The sequence below is a fragment of the Chinchilla lanigera genome, unplaced genomic scaffold (assembly GCF_000276665.1).
Source record: "Chinchilla lanigera isolate Chin_1 unplaced genomic scaffold, ChiLan1.0 scaffold00001, whole genome shotgun sequence".
Taxonomy (NCBI): Eukaryota; Metazoa; Chordata; class Mammalia; order Rodentia; family Chinchillidae; genus Chinchilla; species Chinchilla lanigera.
Window position 1 is genome coordinate 54,085,924 of NW_004955402.1, and position 19,256 is coordinate 54,105,179.

General features: G+C 36.5%; 1 pseudogene; it reads left to right on the forward strand.

Annotated features, from left to right (window-relative positions):
* The first annotated feature begins 12,548 nt into the window (after positions 1–12,548).
* LOC102011715 lies at positions 12,549–14,228 on the forward strand (annotated as a pseudogene).
* The last annotated feature ends 5,028 nt before the right edge of the window (positions 14,229–19,256 follow it).

A 19,256-nucleotide genomic window follows, 5' to 3' on the forward strand; every position in this document is an offset into this window, starting at 1 on the left:
CTTGAGATCTGGAAACTTGACTAGTATATGTCTGGGTATAGTTTCATTTTTGTTGTGGTTGGCTGGAGTTCTATATGTGTCATTTTCCTGTATATCAGGTTCTGTTTCCATGCTTGGGGAATTTTCTGCTATTATTTCTGCAAATATTCTTTTTATGTCAATTGTGTTGCGTCCTGCTGTTTCATAGACTCCTATAAGTTGTACATTATTCCTCTTTGCCTCATCTTGCAGCTGTTGAATTGACTTTTCCTGGATCCTTATTGATTTTACAAAATCTTTTCTTTCACGGTCGCTAGCTGCCATGCTGTCTTCAAAGTCTGAGGTTCTTTCTTCAGCTTCATTCGAGCAGTTTTTGTAGCTTTCAGTGGCAGCTTTGTTTTCCTGGAAGTCTCTTTGAATCTAGTTCATGGGTTCTAAGTCCTTTCTATCGTTTTCATTTTACACTTCTGTCCCTTGCCTTTGTTTTTCTATTTTCTTATATGTTTCTTGTTCAGACTTTTTGAGTAGTTCGTTCATTATTATTGTCATTTCGTTTTTTGCCAGAGAGATTATTTCTGATCTCATCTCCTCTATGGCCTTATGGAGTTGTTTCGTTACTTCCAGTGCAATCATTTCAGCTAATTCAGGCATTTGTTTACCAAGTTTTCCTATGTCAGTGTCTCCTGGACTTGTTCTGAGTGTGGTGGAGTTCTGGGATTGTGTTTTAGTCCTTTGTTTTGTCATGTTTGCTACCGGATGCAGAAAGCTCAGTTTCCCTCTTCTGTAGCTGCACAACAAAGTCCACTAGTTTCCCTAGTTTTCCTGTTGGTCAGGTTTGCCCCTGAGTGACCTCTGAGAAGTGCTACTTATTCTTGGGTTTTCTGGCAGTTGTTGATTTGTATCTAGTTATCCCAGGTCTCAGACATGGGTATTGGTGTCATCTGATGTCTGACCATCTGATCCAGCATCCCCTTTCAGTTCAGGGCATGTCCATGGCCCAGACTTGGGTTCCACTGGTGTGACAATCCCGGTCCAGTGGACCTACGTCCCCAGACAGTTCAGGGTACAGGCAAAACTCAGACAAAAACTGCAGGGTTGACAGTCTGTGAATCACCTGATTCTGTGTCTCCTGTCAGTTCAGGACATATATAGCAACCAGATGCATGCTGGATGGGTACCAATCACAGACTGCCTGTGCCTTCAACCCCCTAGTGGTTCCGGGTGAAAGTAAAGCATGGACTCGAACCGCTGGACCAGTAGCTCTGGGAGCACCTGCTCACTCAGTGCAAGGCACACTCAGGGAGAAGCCACATGCTCTGCCTCCAGCTAGAGAAGTCCCTGGGTCTTCTGAGTGAGTACCTCCTGTCTGCCATGGGTGTCTGAAGGGCAGAGACTCAGTCTGTAATGGCAGCAGGTTCCTGGGTTGCCCACTCTGCCCTCAGGAAGTAGATGGGAAATACCTAGGTCTCTCCACGAGTTTCAGCTTGGAACAGTGGCAGTGGAAGTAAAGCACAGACTTGACCTGCAGGAACAGCAGCTCTTGGAGCACTCGCTCATTCTGGCATTGTTTGTTTCTATGAAAAAGTCTGCTTTGAATCCTCTGTACAGGTAGGAGTGACTTGTATGTTTGTGTACAGCTGGGCTTGAAAATTCCTCATGGATTATGTTCTCTTAATCCACAAGATCATTTAAGGCTTTTTTCTGTCCTCTGCTTCAGTAGCCCACTATGAAGGTTCCACACCAAAGGAAGCTGCCTAGACTCAGCCTTCTGTGAAAACACACTGAACATACCTGCACTTCAGGTGTGCCCTTTATAAGTCCTGCTGCTGCAGTCACTCCATTTAATTTCAAAGATGGCTTGTTAGTCTTCAAGTTAAAAAAACACATTGATATTTTTTTGATTGATGCTACTGTAAATACAGATGTAGCAAACAATATTTGTGTTCTACTAGCCTATCTACAATAAAAACAGAGAGTCACTTCAATTTAATTGCCAGTTAATTGTGGCAATTCAGGCTGCAGTGAACTAAGGAGATGACTATTTAATCTTCTGCCCCATTTTTTTTTTTTTACTTGAGATTTCATTAAAATTTTGTTCTGATCAGAACACTAATTGTTGCATATAAAGACAAGTATTTTCAAAATAAAATCCGTTGATAAATCTGCAATTTGGGGATACTTTTCTGTGTCTTCCAACTGCTGAGTCTTCATATTGCCATCTATGTACTGCTGCATGACAGCTAAAGCAGCACACAGTATCTCCTTCACTAGCATAAAGAAAACCTGCTCATGCCAGTGTTGAAGCCAAAACAGGACTACTACTTGAAAAATTAGTGAAAGTTTTTAATCTATTAAACCCTTCTACAAATTCTCCATCCTTGTTGATGTCTGTAGACACACAAGTTTTAACCTTTTGAGAAATGATTTTAGCATTTATAACACAAATTCCAGTTTTAATGGCTTTGTATTGCCTTTCCTACTGGTTAGGTTTTTTTCTCTCCCTTTGGTTAGTGGCTGAGGTGGGATGGGGTGAGTGTAACAGGTGTATGTAACATATTTTGGCTATGTGTCTTGTGATATTTTGTTGTGTTTTTGTTATATTATTTAAATTTGGGTAGGTTTCCTGTTTTCATTTTAGTGGATCAAAATTTGTATTTTGAACTCTGAATGAAGACTACCACCCTAGTATTAATTGCATGTATTGTTTCCTTTAGACCCGAATCATTGTTTTATTACTGATAACCCAAATGATTAAGGAAAGAAGTGAAAGGAGTGGAAGAAATGGGAAAGTTGTATGTCACTGCCATTACAGAACTCAGAAAATGAGGAGGAATATTTGACAAACATAGTTCTTTTTAGTCAAATCTGTTTTAAAGAAGGTAACCATTTCTGCACCCATGAACTACAACTAATACCTGTCATCCAAGGTTATGAGAGTTCTGGGAGATCATACCTTTAAAGAACCTGCTATGAATATTAATTCCCACCCTAATATTCTTTTGTGTTTCCATGAATTTTCCTTGACCTAGAAAACTGGGCTGAAACTTGGAAACAAGTCTTATATAATGACTCTTGGTGATTGTTACTCATCTTTTTGGTGTTTCTTATAGTGAGGAAGCAAATTACAATAAATAGGTCAAATTCTTAAAAAATATTTATATTTTTGAAAAATTTTTTTGAGAGTTATTGTTACTAATTTCAGTCTAGCTTTTCTAAAAAATTAATTGACAGCCCCATGTAATAATCAATTTTAATTTGACTCATGCACTTAATACAGCGTAGATTTCAGTCTCTGTGTAATAGAATCATAGAGGGTCAGAAATGTAAGAGACTTCAAAGGGATGTAATTCATCCTCTTCATTTTGCGGGTCAGGCAACTGAGGCTCAAGGGAGAGTTAACTTATTCAAAGCTATGTAGCTATAGTGGGAGAAACCTGACTGGGGCATAAGTTGAAGGTGAAAAATTTCACCAACCTACCTGTCCTGGGAAGTCTCAAATGTGTATTTTTTTCTAAGTACTCTTTCCAGTATACCCTAACTTTCACTACACACTAAATGACACTTTATAATTAATACAGCAGGACAATCTAAAGTACATATATCTTCAGATTAGATAATACTACATTAATGTATGGGTAATAAGGTTCTGTTCTGAAGTCTGAAGTTTGCAGAGATTCATACACATCTTTGGCTTTTACATATGACTGTTGTGTATAATTGAATGTAACATTTAAAATTACTATGTAAAAGCTGAGAGTGGTGGCACACAGAACTTGGGAAGCTGAGGCAGGAGGATCACAAGTTCTAGGGCAGCCTGGGCTAAATAATGAGTTCAAGGGTAGCCTACAATGCAAAGAGAGACCCTGTCTCAAAAAAAATTGCTATGTAAGTATATTTTACCATTTTGTGTATACTTAGTAACAAATCTGAATTTTTTATTTGTTGTAGCACACTTCATTATAATTTCTGTTAGCTTTTGTGTTTTTCATTACTGTGACACAATTTAACATCACAGAACAACTGATTCTTATGTCATTATATTAGCATTGTGAATAATCATGTGAAATGTTTCAAGACAGAGTATGATATTTGTGAATATAATTTTATGGTTTTTACTTCATTTAGTAGGAGCATTTCTATCAGTATGGAAAACTAAGAAAACTGATTTCTGCTGTATAATCTAGCATTTGTTGTAGATTAAAGCTTATTTTTTCTGTGAATGAAATATATTCAATAAAGTACTATTTTTTTAAATTAAAAACAATAAAGTTCTATTCTGAAGTTTCTTCGATTTAAGGCTCAATGAAATAAAACAAGTACCTTTGTTGAGCTTCTCCAAAACTTTCAGTTCTCACAACTGTCAAGCAGTAAAGTGTTCCCTGCCTGCTCAGAACCTGTATTTTCTGACCATTTCCTCCTTGCTCCTGACCTTGTGGTCTTCCATGAGAATTTTTCATCTGCTTGAAGTGATACTGCTCTGTGCTCCAGAATTATATCTTGGTTCACACATGATCTAGACAGATGTACATCAAATTGTCTGATAGATAGTCTTGTTTTACAGTGGGTGAACCTGGACTATAAACTGTAAACTAAATGACTCAAAAATGCTAACAACAAGGCCAATCATAAAGCTCTTTTACATTTGATGGATTTTCCAGTGAGCCTTTCTTTTAAACTATACCATAAACAAGGACCTCTTATATTTAGAAAAGGAATTAAGGTGTATCATATACAGGTACCAAGTCCATACAAGGCATACAAATATTATGAACTGCAAACATATACTAATAAAAAAAACTTTAGTGGTGGAAGTACTAGAAATACTGGTTTGTTTCTCTGGTAAAATTCTATTGACAAGGAAGTTATGGAAACCTTGAAAATGATCAATTCTCTAAGATATCAAAGTATAGAAAATATATATCAGTGCCTTATGAGTACAAAGGGTAGCTGAGTCTTTAAAAAGTGCCTCAACTTTTCGATAATTTTAAAGATGTTTAAGAATGTTATCAAAGAAGGCTGAAATACGGTTTTGGTTTGTTTTAACTCCTCTTCCTCCTCCCTGCTTACTTTGAGACAAGGTCTTGCAAAGTTACCCATCGGGCCTTGAACTGAGAGGTTCCTGCCTTAGTTTTCTAAGTGTCTGGGATTATAGGTATGTGCCATCACATGCTCGGTTTGTTATACTTCTTTAAAAAATCAGAAGATGATATGAAAAGTGGTCAATTAATAAAAGTAGAACTTACAAAATTGTTCTGATAAGTATCAGGAAAGTTCCCATCTGGGATCTCATTCTCTTGCTAATAACTGCTATGCAAACAGAAAATTATTTCTTAGTTTCATTATTGCCTTAAAAAGAGTAAAGTTGTGTATTTTATTCTTTTTTTTGGTTTTTCTCCGGTACCGGGAACCGAACTCACGACCTTGTGCTTGCCAGGCAGGCGCTTTGCCGCTGAGCTAAATCCCCAGCTCCTTATTTTATTCTTTTGACAATTTCAAAATTATGATTGCTGTAGTACTGTCAACTGTCTCCCTAGTATTTTGTCTCAAAGTAAGAGAAAGCAAAATGAATTAAGAGACCCTACTGTAAGGTCTCAGTAGTAATAGAAATTCCAAGAAGATAACTGGTTATTCTCTAGATTTACACATCCATGTGCCAAGATGTACTATGCTACTGAGTTATGCAATCTGTTTCAGTATTGATTCTTACATTTTGTTTTATGCTTTTGGTAAAACTAATTTTCTAGAGTACATTACTTGCTGGGTATTGTGGCACACACCTACAATCCCAGCACTCGGGAGGCTGAGGCAGGAGCATCACTGTGCTCATTGAGGCCAGCCTGGGCAACACAGTCAGGTGAAGGTTAGCCTGAACTGCAGAGTGGCACCTTGTCTCTGAAAAAGCACATTACTGAAGAATATTGATTTCTTCTGAGCTGCAGTGAGAACAAAAGTTGGCTATCTTGTGCATATGTGTGAACATATAAATATAAATATATATATATATAATTTATTAACATATTAGCTTTCATGAAACGTATGGATTTTATAGTCTGGGATGTAGCTAAAATGAGGATAGTGCATGACTCTTTTTTCAGTGAGAAGTTTAGGAGTGAAATATATGAAATCAAAGTATTATCAAGTAGCTTAGTAAGCAGTGAGAAGGAGTTGAGAATTTATTAGTAATAGTATAGGTTCCAATAGTGTTTTACAATCTGTCATCATCTCATTGTGGAAAATAATCATGGATTAAACTTAAGGAGATTAAAGTTGATATTGGGCTGCTAATTCTTTTTGGTCCTATAGGCTAACACCATTTTCACAATCAGAGAATGTGTAAGGTCAGCTGATCTGGTTACATTCTTTTCTATTTACAAAGCATTAGTTCACTTTTTGTTTTTAAAAGATGTCATAAATATATTATTCATGCTAGAAGAATATGAATAATACTCTGAATTTTAGAGCACATGAGACAGCATTGCCAAGAAATATTGCATTCAATTTCATCTTTACAACACAGCTCTTTGGAAAATAGGTCAGTCACTAGTGTTTTATTTTAGAATACCCTTTAAATATTTAAACACAAGTTCATGTGTGGTTTTGCTTCCCAAATTACCTTTCTTACATTTTACCACTCTTAACTGTTATCTCTCAACCATTTCATAATTCTAAAGTCAGTATTAATTATGGACCTGAATGTCCACATATAATACATATGTGTATATATTTGCACAATAAATATTTGCATATATTTTGATGCATATAGGTCACTTCATTTTCTTATTTATTTACAAACTTGGACTGTGCTACTTAGTTTGTACTATAACTTACACTTTCACCTCAATTATGAACACCATCTCCGTAATTTGGAATATATAGATATCACACAGGCTTAAATTTTTAAGTTTTTATTCTTTTACACATATACCCTCAGTTTATTTTTTTAATTAATCGCTCCCCTATTGGTAGATGCCCAGATGTGTCTGCCTATCTGTGTATATAATATTATAAAGACACTTTGGATATTTTGTGGTTTACATGTACTAGTAGTTTGTTAGGTTAAGTTGTTAGAAAGTCGTAAACCCTTGCACACTGAGAATGCAGTAACTTCTCTAAAGCTATTTGCCTTTAAATAGTATAACATGTATTTCCCAGAATATAGTACACAAGGATTTATATTGCTCTGCGCCACTGTTAACATTCCCTCTAATCCATCTCTAAAAGAGTATCTGATATGCATCTTATTGTTTTGTTTGGATTTGCTCTGATTACTAGTGAGGCTAAACAGTTTTTCATATTTTTACTAATCATTTCTATTTTTCACTCTTTTGGTTAACCTATGGAAGTTTTTTAGCTTTTAATTTCATATTTTCCATTTGGCAGTTTGTTGTATTTTCTTAAATATTCTGAATATTATTTGCCTTTTATGTATATTATAAGTATACCTCTTTTGTGGTTTTGCCTGTTTTTGAAGTTTATTATAGTGCCTTTATTACACTATTAAATATATGCAATCATAATAATTTTTTTTCTCTGTGAAAGGCTTTATATTTTGCTAAAGTCTTTTGTAATTTGATTAAAATTATTTTTATAATATAAGATAGTAAATGTATTACTATATTTTCTTCTACCATTTTTATGGGTTTGCTCTTCAAACTGTTTGAAATCACGTTTTTGTGTTTGGCATAAGGTAACAGTGTAATACTATCATCTTCCCAGTGGATATGTTCCAATATTGTGTACTTATCTCTCACTAAGACCTGATTTTTTTCCTGGATTCTTAGCATGATTCATATCTATTTGCTAAGTTCATTTCTGATGTTAGACTTAGACATTCTCATATCTTTATGGTATGTTTTTCTAAAATAAAAATAAGTTCTTGTCTTATTTCTTCCTCAATACTCTGGTTAGCTTTGTAAATCTTATCTCCTTGATTTATTTTAAAACTGCCTTGTTAATCACTCTAAAAGTACTGTTGAAATTTTTAAGTGGGACTCAGTTTATATTGTTGTTTAATTCTGAAGCTTATTATATACTTTTGCTTATTTTCAATGGTTTCAGCCTGACCAGAAGGAGAATTAGGTTGATCATTGTGCTATTTTTAACTTACTTCCTATTTATTACTTTTATAGATTAAAAATAGTTACAGTTTCAAAATATTCAAGATTTGTTTCTATATGTAGAGTGAGGTATTTTCTTCACAATGAGAACCCAATTGTTCCTATTAAATTTACTATATAATTCAACATTTTCATACTATTTAGAGTCAGCTAATTTACCATACACTAAATTGCTACAATGCTTCAATCTCTTTAGTGCCTATGCTTTTATCTTCTATTAAATTTGCTTCAAAGGTACTAAGTTGTTTATAGTAAACTGACCATTTATAGAAGACTCATCTTTTCATGCTCTGTTTATTGCCCATCATTTACCATTTTCTCCCCATCTACACACGTTTCATATAATCTACACTATTATATGACCACTAAGAGACAGTGGAGCTCAAAGCACATTTATTTCAGCAAATATAAGGCAAATTGTCTTTTCTTTTTCTTTATTTTTCAACTATGAAGGATCATAGATGGAAATGTTTTCACTTGAACATTTCAGACTAAAATATTACTATTTTGTGATCTATTCAAAAATTTAAGAATCTTAAATTAGTCTTGTATAAGAAAGAATGAAACAAAATACAATATAAAGATTCTAGGTTTTTCAAATAAAAATGTATAAGGATTTATATATTGGTTTAAAAAATTGAGAAAAATTATAAGTACTTGAATTCTTCTGAACAGAACAAAACCAAGAATAATTGCACTTATTTCATATATTTGTATTATACAGAAATGGGGAATATAGAATATACTGGACTGTGTATTTAATAAGAGAATAGTTCTACACTTTTACTGTATAAGTATAAAGAATATAATGGACATAACTATCCAAGCCCATCAGGACGAACAGCCATGTTCTAAACAAAAGACAGTACTCCTGTGCTGGGACAAATGAGTTACTAGACAAGATGAATGGAATTTAAATTGATACTGGTACTGTAGCAATTTCAGAATAGCTCTAGGTTTTATTTAGTGAAAGTAGAGAAGCTGAAATTAGACTTGCTATGGTGGTAGGCTTTGCTTGGCTCTGTGTCTGAACACTTGCTCCGTGACCTTAGTATGTTAACCTAATTCTTCAGAATCTGTTTGCTCACCAGCCACGTGCGTATAATGCTACTTATCTGAAACCTTATTGAAAAAGGAGACTGACTCGCTTTACAGCAAATCTTGGAGGAGTCATCTATGTTCTCCCCCTTCCTTTCTTCTGACTCCTACTCTACTTTGAAGCCCACCACCACTGCCTTGTGAAGACCCCAGGACTTCTGCAATGTTTTGTCCAGTGCTTGCTCTCAGATTCCTTAGCTACAACAGCATTTTGCTCAGATAACCCTTCTCTAGTCTTTCAAATCAGGTCTTTATTTGTCTTTACTCTTTCACCTCCTCACCTGTAGAGTACTCCCTCTCAGTCTCCTTCGCTGGCTTCTCCTGTTTCCTTGTCTTCATCCCTGGAACAAGGAATACCCGGGATTCAGTCTTTGTACTTGTCACTGACTTGCCATTCCCAAGCTGATCTCATCAGTCATGGCCTTAGATACCACTTACATATCTCTCCTAAGTGCCCGCTTGCACATCTCACCCATTTTTTGATTTTTCCTCTTGGAGAAGCAACTAAAACTTAGTTTGTCCATGAAGAAATTCTTTATATAATGCTAGTAAGTTTGTTCATTCTTTAATGTCCCTCAGCTCAGTAAAAAGCAATCCTGTCATTCCAGCTGCTTGGAACAGAACTTTGGATTCACCATTTTTATTTCAGGGCCTGCATTTCATCCATTAAGAATTTCAATTTGTTCCATCTTAAAATTATCTTATGACGATAACTATTCACTATCTCCTCAGCTAATTCCCTTGTTCCCCACTCCATCAATCTTTGTCTGAACTATTGAAGAGCTATCTTGCTTTCCTGCTGTTGGCCTTGCCCTTCTTCATTCTGTGCTTAGCATAGCAACCAGAATGATCCTTTGAAAAACACAGTTAGGATCACTCATTTGCCCAGAGATTCTTCCATAACATTCAGAATAACAGTTCCACTCCCTATAATGTCTCACGTATCTGCCTTCCTTCTACTTTTTCTGGTCCCCTCTCTAGAATTATCAGCATTATTTCTGTCATATCAGGCTCTTCACCCTTGATCTTGGTCTCCTCACTTGCTTTTCATGTGTACCAGGCATGTTCCCACATGAGGATGTTTTCCTTTGCTTTTCCTCATCCATGGAATGCTTCCAACCTTTACAAAGGTCTCTGAGCATAGTTGTTACTTGGGGTGGAGGGGATTCAGGTACAACAGGGGTGGTTGACTTACTTATTTAAAATCTCTTTTTCTGTGATCATAACTTTATTAATAAGCAGAGGAAATTTATTGCATACTATGTGACATTATCACATTCACAATGGGTACTGAACCGTTCAATTATAAGAGGTCAAAATGGAAATATTTTACTAACAGACTATACATGGAACCCCATTTGTAGTACCTGAAATAAATATAATTCAGTGAATAGAGTGTGGAAGAAAGGCTGATGAACATCTGTGTATGTCATCATACAGAGGTGGTCCCTTCTGACTGGGGAGGACCTCTGGGAATGACTTGTTAATGCTTTGGCCATCACCACAGAACTCTGTGTGAAGTGAAGCAGAGAGCTTCCTGAAGTTCAGTCTCCCCTACTTCTTGCCATCCCTGTTGCTTGAGGAGATTGTTCCATCAACGGAGAAGAACCTGAGTGCTTGATGACCAGTGTGACAGTGACCATTCCAAGCTGTATTTCTGGCGTTAAGGTTATATCAGAACATCTTCAGATACACTGATAGTCTTCTTAAGTTTTGGAATAAATTTTATAAGATTCAGTTAGAAGAGCTGATTCACGGTAAGAATGACCATGGAGCAGTGATCTTTCATCCATTTGTTGTAGCAGCTACAGCAGTAACATTTTTTACAGAGAATTTTCCAATATTTGTGGTGGAAAGGTAACGATCAAAATACAGTCTTGAGAGCATAATCATTTCTGAATGTAATGGAAAGTTCATGGCCCTAAAACTTTTCTTTCACCTCTGTCAAACAATGGTTACCCCGGTCAATATCCTGTCCCCGTTAATTAGAAACTGTTTGTGCCACAGCTGATTTGTCCCTGTGCAAAACTCCTATGGAGGGACGCAGGGCAGTCAATGCCATGGCTCAGAAGAGAACAAAAGTCAGTTTTCAAAGGATCCAAAACACACTAAGTGGTGACCCAAGTCCTGCTCCCTCCATTATTGCTGTTAAGCTGGGAAGCTAATTAAAAATCTCTGCTGGCACAGATGTATGTTTGGAGTTCTAAAATATGTCATCTCTAAAAGACTGGCTGATCGAACCACTGAAATAAGCCTTTGACTCTACTTTGCCTTTATGTGTTCATTGATTCTGACCTTAAAAATGCCAAAATTCTGTTCTGACTACACTCGAACATTGCCTAAGAAATTTACCGTTAGCCTGAAAACATTTCTAATCATGTCCACAAAGTCAGGAAGGTGATTATTTCTAGTCTCATTAATTGCTAAAGAAAATTTGAAATCATCACCATGATTTTTTTGGTTATTTAATTACCTAGTTTTGAATCCTATTTTCCTAGAGCCTCAGCAGAATTCTGTTTAATCATTTTACCTTTTGAGGATAAACTTAATGATTGAAAAGTAAAATGATGATTACCATACATTTTGCGTTTGATGTAAATCTCTATGGTAGTGATGAAGATGAAAATGATAATAAGACATGAATAAAATGTCACTTTTAAAAAGTTGCATCACACTATGATGCAAATAAACATCACAAATGTGTGGCAAATGGGTTATAAGTTGTAATTGTAATGAATTAATTACCATTCTTATATTTCCTCTTGCAATGGCCTGATTAAGTTGTGAAGTAAAATTTCAAGGATTATGTTAGATCATACATTGAAATCATGCATAGTCCACAAGATTAATTATAGTATTTAATTATATCTGGAGATTCTTCGTGGTACGTATGAGCACTCTTGCTCTGCATAAAGATGTTAGCAAAGAGAATGCCAGCACAGCTCCTGCAGAGTGCTATATGAGCTATACAACAATATGGGAGCTAAGGAAGCCACATTTCAGAACATTTGGAAATAATTTAAACTCATTTAATAATTAATTATTAGACATTTAAATAATGCCCCCTAATGGAGGCCTTTGAAAGAAATATTAGGCTCTTCCGTTATATCATATCTGTACAAAATTAGGAAAATAAATGAGGGAGAAAAGAAAACCATTCTTATTCTGCTGAAAATGCTGTGAGGGATCCATGACTTCATTACCTTTACACTGAGTGGTTTTGGAGTTGAGGTGGCTGAACTGGAGTTAGAATCATGAGATTTACTGGAGCTGTACTTTCCAATATGATAGTTACTGGCTCCTTGTGGCTACTGAGACTCAAAGTATAGCTGGTCCAAAGAAAGCCCCATTATTATGTCGACAACAGCTGTGAATACAGCTAGTGCTGCACTCCTGTCAGGGTCCAAAGAAGTGAATTTGAGGAACCAAAGAAGTGACTAGAGAGGACTGGAGAAAGAAGGAGTTATGAGAACAGTGAAACTGGGCAATGCTCCTGCAGAAGTTGGTGAAGAAAGAAAAGTCTTCAGTGCCATGGTATATTGATCCATCAAAAAGACTTGCCTGAAAGCATCAAAGACCTCAGCCAGAAAAATAAAAGCAAGTCAGCTCATCATAATTATTAAATGCCACAAAGAAGCATGTGAAAATTGTGGGGCCATGACACACAAAAAGAAAGACTGCTTTGAGAGACCTAGGAGAGTCAGAGACAAATTTATAGGTACTAATATAGCTCCAGATGAACATGTCCAGACTCAGTTGATGTTTGACTACCGTGGGAAGAGAGATCTGTGGAATGGCTGTAGTCCAGAAGAACACATGATAGTTGTGAAAGAGCATGCCAGAGCTGATCTGGCAGAATGAACATTGAAAGGCCAGAAATTCCAAGAAGAATTAGCCTCAAGAAAATTGTAGAACTAGCTAATTCACCAAAACACCAGTGGGGAGAGGAGGAGCCACACTCTCAGAGGAAAAAAGATCAGAACAGTGAAGATGAGGATGAAGATAAATACACAGATGACCTTGACATCTGCTTGGACAGAATTCTGACTTCAAGAGATGAATCACTGCCCAGAATCTCAGGATTCAAGAAGAGATTGCAAAATATTTGAGAAATTTGGAACCAAATTCTGCCTATTATGATCCAAACACTAGAGCACTGAGAGAGGATCCATATGCAAATGCAGGGAAGAATACTGCTGAAGTGATTTTTTTACACTGGAGATAACTTCATTAGATACACAGGATATACTACTTCAGTGGCTCAGACACGGCGGTTTGCTTGGGAAGCCTATGGCAGAGAATCTGAAGTACATCTGCAGGCAAATCGTACAAAACCAGAGCTGCTTTATAAGACCTTCAAAGTCAAAAAAGATTTCAAAGAACATCGAAAAGGGAGCATCCAGGTGCCAAGAACACTTGGATATGCTTCAAGTTGAATTGCTCTTATCCCAGACTGAAGACATCATAGGGTATTCAAGACATGGCACTGTCACTATAGGACAGGAGTGGGCTATTGCCTGCTCCAAGTATGAGGAAGACGTGAAGATCAACAATCACACACATACCTGGAGATCCTCCTGCAAAGAAGGTAGATGGGGATACAAATGCTGCCACTTGTTTTTCAAGTATTCCTACTGTATAAGGAAGTTGGGAGGAAATGGTTAATTCAGAGGAATGCATTACAGATAATATAAATGGAGAAGAATCTATGAAAAAACCCTGAAATCCTCATGGAAAAGCAACAGAAAAAACTAAAAGAAGAGAAAAGGGAGAAGAAAAAGAAAAGAAAAAGAAGAAGCTCTGAAAGAGCAGCTCAGAGAGTGATGATCAAGAAAAGAAGCATGACAAATTGAAAAGGACATGGAATGTAGAGGAAGCCCATCTTCTGCAAGTCAAGGAGGTCGTGCAGACTGATGAGAGGATGTGACCTTATCTAGCATCTGTGAAATTCAGTAGCCCACTGAGGAGGAAATGGAGGCCTATAGAATGAAGCCTCCCATAGACCCCCGGGCCTCTTTTCTTGGACAGTGGTAACTAATCAGGAACGTCTTCTGGGACAGGTGCAACTGATGTAGTCTCCTCAGCTTTTTAATAATTGTAAGCAGAAGAATCCTTGTCTACCCTTCTTGTTGCCTAACTTTAATAAAGCTTCAGAAGTCCCAAAGTAAATGTCTTCCTTTCAACACTGGAGAAACAAGACAGAAGAAAACCAAAGAGGATATACATTAAATATGGATTAAGATCAGAAATAATCTAATTTTACATTAGTGCTGTGGAAAGGTCTTTGTTCTCTGCCTGTCAAAAATGTCTTCCACTCAACAGGTAAGTCTCTATTTCCTCAGATTTTATAGCCCTTTATGTCATAGTATTCCACATTTTGAAAGTAGATGTGTTACTTTCTCAAAACTAGAACTTTATTTTTTAAACTGCTAGAAAGTGCAGTAGTAACTTAATCCTACAATTGTAGTTATTTTATAATCATTTATTTTAAATGATCGGAAACAAAAAAAAATTATTCTAACTTGGAAAAATAAAGAAAAAGAAAATGTTTTGAGGATTGGAAATATCTGTGCATAAAATTGAGACCAAGGAAGTGCAATGTAGCAAAAGGCAAGGTTGAATTAGTTTGCAGGACTGTGTGCTATCTGTAATCATCCATTTGCACACTGGCCTCGAGGGTGTGCGTATGACTACAGTTTGGCAAAGGGTCGGAGATCAGAATAGACCACGGTGGACTTCTCAGGTTTTGAATAATTATTAGAGTATTTCTGCTAAGATTGTACTACATTTAGAAGAGTTGGTCATTGTGCAGCTTTTAATCATTTTTATGAATAAATATTATTGGCTATAGACTCTACTATTTTATATCTTGTGTTACTAAGGGCAACATTCTCGGTTTGGCTCCATAGTCAGAGAACTCAGGAATAATAATGAGATAACAGAACATATCAGATTTGTATTAGAGGAGGCCTCAGTGTATGTCACTCCTGTGATATGTATTTGTCACCACGCAAATTTCCTAGGACAGCTACATCTTTGTCTTTTCTTGGCTTATTGGACAGGATAACTTTATTAGACTGTATTTTGGATGCTGAACTTTATTTTTATTTATCTATTTATTTTTGTCTTTTTGAGACAGGGACTCACTATGCAGTTCAGGCTGGCCTTGAGCTCACTTTGTAGCCCAGGCTGGTCTTGAACTCACAACAATCCTCTTGCCTCAGCCTCTGGAGTGCTGGGATTACAGGCATGTGCCACCACTACAGGCTGGATGTTGAACTCTAACTTTCATGTTCTCTCCAACATACATTTGGAGCATCTCTCACTGAAAATTTTATGCAGGAATAATGATCTTTTTGTTAGTAAACATGCTACTTTTCTGAGAAAATAAAAACAACCACAAGAGAATTCTGAGGCTTGTCACATCACATGTGTCCACTCACCATCACTGGTCCCTGTAGGCTGCTCTCCTCCTTTAACTGTGTCTAAACTTACTCTGCTTTTTGTCTAGCATTGCGTACTGGATCCCATTTTTGCTTGCAAAGAGGTCATTTGACAATTTATCTTCTCTTTTACATCTCTTTATTGACTTCTTTAAAGAATGGCAATGTCTTCAGAATGACATTTTAGGCTCTACATCATACATTTACCAGAATATTCTGTGACTTATTTCTTAGTATTGAGACCTTCTTTACCTCTTTCCCAGCCCCAGCCAGTTTCAGATCCTGTGCATCTTCCATGTCCTCTGGCTTGTGTGATCATTCCCCAGACACCTGCTGGCTTTCGTCCATCCTTTCTAGCTTTTGCTCAAATGCTACTGTCTTAGCTACTTTTCTCATTGCTGGAATAAAATACCTGACACTCAAAATTAAAGAGGGAAAGGTTTATTTAATTCACAGTTTGTAGAGGTTTCAGTCTATAATCAGCTGAGTCCAAGGGAGGGTGGCTTGGCAGAGGGGCATTGCAGAGGAGAAACAGTTCATGGCAAGCGGAAGACAGCAAAAGCAAGCAAGCAAGCAAGCAAGTAAGGGACCTGACAAGCCACTTTTTGTCCCTTGTATTGTCCAGGCGAAAATTGTAAACCAGGACTAGGGCAATGCCAAACCAATCAGTGGACTGATTCAGTAATCACCTATCCTTAATCCTAGCAACTTAATCCTAGTATCGCACCATGAACCAATCATACACTCTAGATTCAGCAACCTCTGAAAAAGCCCCATCTATGACAGCATGAGGCTTTGGAAGAACAAGCCATTATGGCTAGATGCAAGCCATAATAGCTCTTCACCGCTAGGATGCATTCTACTTCCCCCTACTGAAAAAGCAACCTCTTTGTACTTCATAAATGTCTTTTTTTCTCACCTTTCCCATTGGCTGGTGGATTTTATTTCACAGTTGTTTATCATGTTAAGAATTTTAAGTATTTTTTGTTGTTGTATTCTAACTTCATCCCTCTACCTCCAACAGCCATGCAAACACACACAGTAGGGTTCTGTTTGTTCCATTCATGGCTTCTTGACACACCTACAAAAGTATTTGGTACAGAGGAGACACTCAGTTGATATTGAGTAAATAAACATAAACATGATTCAGTCAATTACACACTTATGGGAAACTTACATCGCTACCTTGATTGTTACACGATTGTTTGTTTCATAGCTATGAATATCTCATTCCTGTGCTTTGTTCTTAAAAAGGATCATTAGCCCTTTAAATAAAATAAAGGAAAAGAGCTTCATATTTATTACATGAAACTTGTTTTATAGATTTCATTTAGTACATATTTGTATTTCCTTAACATATTCTTTTAATTTTTAACAACTTTATTATACTAGGAGTTCTTAACCATGAGATCTATTTTCTGAACAGATTTTTACACAAATGATACAGTATTGTTAATGAAGGGACAAAGTGGTAGTTGACATCTAGAATTTATTAAAATTTTTTTATGCAATTCAGACATCTTTTTCTGCAAAGTATAAGTTATCTGAGATAGCACAACAATAAAAAACAACACAGTAATAAAGGAGAGAAGCCAGAGATAAAAAAAGAGCTTAGTTAGTAATTCTGAGCTATTAATGAGCCTGATGCTTCTCATTCCCAAATTCCTCCCTGCTTGCAGCTTGGTGCTGAGGGAGGCACATCAACCCCTTCAAGCTGCCTTGGCTTCTTTTTAATTCAAAATAGCAGGAAAACTTCCAGGGAAAAGCAGAGTACAAGATTTTATCTAGAATGTTCAGGTAAACTAAACACAAAACACTTTTCCAACTGACTCCTTGCTTTCTCCAAGGCAATACTTATGTGCTGGGGGGATTTAACCAAGATGGTGCTACACAAACAAACCAAATATGGCAGCAGCATAGAAGTGAAATAGAGCAATGTGTTCATTTTTCCTTCTCTGTACACTAGACTTAGAAAATGTCTTTAATTTTAGCACAGGGACAACTTTAGGTGATAGTAATGATAACAAGAGCAAACATTTTTGGTTGTTTCCACATGTCAGGTATTGACCTCACGCTTTACACATTTGATCCTCACAAGAACTCAGTGTGTATTTGTGGAGAGCCATGATTTTTTCCCACATACAGAGGAAGCAGGCTGACTTGGAGCAGGTAAGAGAGCTGGTCTCCTCTTATATCTTGTGAAAGGTAGAGGTGGGATTTGAACTGTGGCCCTCTGGCCCTGGTCTCCAGGCTCCATTCTTCACAGCATGTTGCCTTTGACAGGAAATTATCTCACTTTCTCCCCTGCATCAGTGCCCTCTGCCTTTGTGCCATTCACACCTGGTGAAGCATCTCTGAGTTTATCCTGCTGAAATTGGGTCACACGGTATTGATCATTTCTTTTCTTCTCCCCATGTCTTCATTTTTTTTATTATCCTTTTTTTTTAAAGGATCTGGTTTTCAAACATCACAAAAGGAAAACTTCAGCTAACATTTTGGAAGAAAATACCTTTCTCTCTTTCCTCCAGGGAAAAATTGTTTTAACAAGGGCTTTTTCAGAGAATGCCTTATACCAAGGAGGAGCTCTGGCAATTAAAAATTAAGGCTGAGCGTCAGACAGTTGTGTATATGTAATTTTTTTGATCTAGAATTATGGTGGCTTAAATATCAAGGGTCAGTTTGCATAGTCCAAATAATTTTCTTAATCATACATAATCCATTGGCTTATGTCTTTTTGTTGTGGGTCCCAAAGAGCTGTGGCGGAATATCTTTTGTTGAGGTTACTGAGTAATATGAAGGCTCCTGTGATTGCTAATTTTAAATTACTAGGGAAAATTGGTAATGTTACTCTTTCATGGTAACAAGTAATAAATAGCAAGATACTGTTTGCAAAAATGTTTGCTTTTCCTTTTTTATTATATAAAGGGAATTCCCTTTTCTTTGAGAAGTATAGCCTACAGATTAAAAGAAAAATAGTAAATTCTCCATACTTAATGCATCAGCATGAATAAGAATTTTCTGGGCTGAGTCTTTTGTGGCACTACAATAAGTCAAGCTGGGGGCAATAGCATACTACTGAATTCTCAAATTTGAAAAATACAAAACATTTGCCTCTCAGCTATAGGTGGGTACTCAGTTACATGCTGCCGTCTCTTTGTGTTATTTCTTCTTCACCTTGACAATCTTCCAAAGTGTTAGGAAGTCAGTACAGAAAATTCAAAAGGAGAGGCATATATTTCATAGTGTATTGTGTGAATTTTATCAGGTGTTAGATAAAATTGTTCTCTATTTTTAAATATACTCGAAGGAGAATGTCAAAATAAATTAAAATTCTGATACCATCAAGCATGTTACAATCAGTTTCCTCACCTGCTTGTGACAATAAGGAAACATTTACCTACTAGAAATTCCTTTTCATGTTCTACCTGACCTTTTGAATGCTTTGCTGTAATAATGTGCTAAATTACAAAAATGATGATCCTGTGAAAATTATGGATTTCTGTATGGATTCATCTGAACTGTAATTGATTGTCTAACATAGCAAGCATGTTATGTAAGTTATTTTGTGCTGTGCTAATATTGGCTAATTTAGAATGTAATTATAGTCAGCACGGATCCT